A 2999-nucleotide genomic window follows, 5' to 3' on the forward strand; every position below is an offset into this window, starting at 1 on the left:
TATTACATGATTTTAGGTCCCTCACACATCAGGGCCTGGGACTGCGTTAGGAAAATAGTATTTTACCAATAACATTCCAAAAATATCTGTTAACCACACTGTTTTCCAATGTCTTTGCAGATTTTTATATTGTTAGAGACTTGGCATTATAATCATACCTATTGTCACTATAGTGACTTTGGGATTCCAAAAACTGACTTTGGAGAATGAGCGGTCTTATTTTCAAGAAACAGATATCTTTCTAGAATTCACTATTTGTAATTTATTCTGTGTATTTTGATTTTTATAATAACAATTAATGGACACTGGTAAATGGACTAAACAGATAAAAATCAACGATCAATATTTTTATGACTTTCTTTGTTTCTACAGAGAGAAAGCATTATATCAGTTTCATCCAACTAGTACACTTAATTTTTTTCTTTTCAATTAAAATTAATATTCAATATTACTTTCTTTTAGTTTCAGGTGTACAGCATAGTATTTAGACAGTTCTATGATTTACAAAGTGATCTCCCTGATTAGTCTAGTTCCCACCTAGTACTATGTATAGTTATTATAATATTACTGACTATATTCCCTATTCTGTACCTTACATCCCTGTGACTATTTTGGAACTACCAATTTGTACCTCTTAATACCTTCACCTTTTCCACCCAACCCCAAATTCCGCCCGCATTTGACAACCATCAATTTGTTCTCTATATCTATGAGTCTGTTTCTGTTTTGTTTGTTCATTTATTTTGTTCTTTAAATTCCGCATGTAAATGAGATCATATGGTACTTGTCTTTTCCTGTGTGACATAATCCACTTAGCATAAAAACGTCCAGGTCCATTCATGTTATTGCAAATGGTAAGATTTCATACTTATTTATGATTAATATTCCATTATATATATGCATCACATCTTCTTTATCCAACAGTCTATTGATGGGCATTTAGGTTGCTTCCAGATCTCGGTTCTTGTAAATAATGCTGCAGTGAACATAGGGGTGCATACGTCCTTTTAAATTAGTGTTTTGGATTTCTTCAAATAAGTACCCAGAAGTAGATTTGCTGGGTCATAAAGGAGTTCCATTTTTAATTTTTTGAGTAACGTCCATAATGTTTTCCATAGTGGCTATACCTATTTGCAATCCCACCAACATTGCATGAGGGTTCCCATTTCTGCACATCCACACCAACACTTGTTTATTAATTTACTGATTATAGCCATTCTGACAGGTGTGAGGTGATATCTCTTCATGGTTTTAATCTCCATTTCACTGATGATTAGTAATGCTGAACATCTTTTCATATGTCTATTGGCCATTTCTATATCCTCTTTGGAGAAATGTAGATTCGGGTACACTATCTATTTTTTAATTGTACTGTTTGTTTTTTAATTTGTACTGTTTGTTGACTTGCACATGTTATTTATAAATTTGGGATATTAACCCCTTATGAGATGTATCATTGACTAACATCTTCTCCCATTCAGTAGGTTGTCTTTTCATTTTGTTGATGGTTTCCTTTGCTGTGCAAAAATGTTTTAGTTCCATACAGTCCCATTTTTATTATTGTTGTTTGTTTGCTTCCTTTATCTGAAAAGATAAATCAGAAAAAGTTTACTAAGAGCAATGTCAGAGAATTTACTACCTATGTTTTCTTCTAGGAGTTTTCTGGTCTTATATTTAAATCTTTAATCCATTTTGAGTTTATTCTTATATAAGGTATAAGAAGGTGATCCAGTTTCATCATTTTGCATGAATCTGTCCAGTTTTCCCAAAAGCATTTATTGAACTGACTGTTTTTATCACATTGTATATTTTTGCCTCCTTTGTCATGGATTAATCAATCATATAGATGTGGGTTTTTTTCTGGGTTTTCTATCTATTCCATTAATCTTTGTCTCTGTTTTTATACCAGTACCATGCTGTCTTGATTACTATATCCTTGTAGGACAGTTTGATATAGGGTAGCATGATACCTCCAACTTCTGTTCTTTCTCGAGATTGCTGTGGCTATTTGTGGTCTTTTATGTTTCCATATAAATTTTGGGGTTATTTGTTCTAGTTTTGCAAAAAAAATGCCATTGGCATTTTGATAAAGATTTCATTGAATCTATACATTGCTTGGGTAGTATGAATATTTTAATGATGTTGATTCTTCCTATTGATGAGCACAGTACATGCTTCCATTCATTTGTACCTTCTTCAATGACTTAAAATTTCTTTCTTCTATGACTTAAAATTTTCCAAGTACAGGTGTTTTACCTCCTTGGTCAAATTTATTCTTCATTTTATTTATTCTTCAATGCAGTTGTAAATGGATTGTTCATTTTTCTTCCTGATAATTCATTATTGATGTATAAAATGCAACCAGTCTATGGCCATGCCACCCTGAACAAGCCTGATTCCATCTGATCTCGGAAGTTAAGCAGAGTCGGGCCTGGTTAGTACTTGGATGGGAGACCAGCTAGGAAGACCAGGTGTTGTAGGCGTAAACAAATAAAAAATAAAGGATTTTAAGCTGACAAGTTCCTTGCAATCTGTGAGGTCAACCAAGGGTTGCCTTGCCTAAAAAAAATGCAACCGATTTTTGAATATTAGTTTTGTGTCTTGCTAATTTACTAAATTCATTTACCAGTTTAATAGTTTTTTGGTAAATCTTTAGGGTTCCCTATATATAGTATCATATCTTTTGCAAATAACGAAAAGTTTTACTTTTTCCTTTTCAATTTAGATGCCTTTTATTTCTCTCTCATGTCCGATTGCTAAAACTAAGACGTCTAATACCATGTTGAATGAAAGAGGTGAAAGTAGACACCCTTGTCTTGTTCTGGATCTTAAGAAAAATGCTTTAAGCTTTTCTTCATTGACTATGATGTTAGCTGTGTGTTTGTCATATATGGCCTTTATTATGTTGAGGTATGTTCTCTCTATTCCCACTTTGCTGAGACTTTTTATTATACATAGATGTTGGATTTTGTCGAAGGCTTTTCCTGCATCTACTGATA

General features: G+C 32.8%; 1 pseudogene; it reads left to right on the forward strand.

The window, feature by feature from the left end:
• Positions 1-2364: 2364 nt before the first annotated feature.
• LOC112485170 lies at positions 2365-2483 on the forward strand (annotated as a pseudogene).
• The last annotated feature ends 516 nt before the right edge of the window (positions 2484-2999 follow it).

The sequence above is a fragment of the Pteropus alecto genome, unplaced genomic scaffold, assembly GCF_000325575.1.
Source record: "Pteropus alecto unplaced genomic scaffold, ASM32557v1 scaffold95, whole genome shotgun sequence".
Lineage (NCBI taxonomy): Eukaryota > Metazoa > Chordata > Mammalia > Chiroptera > Pteropodidae > Pteropus > Pteropus alecto.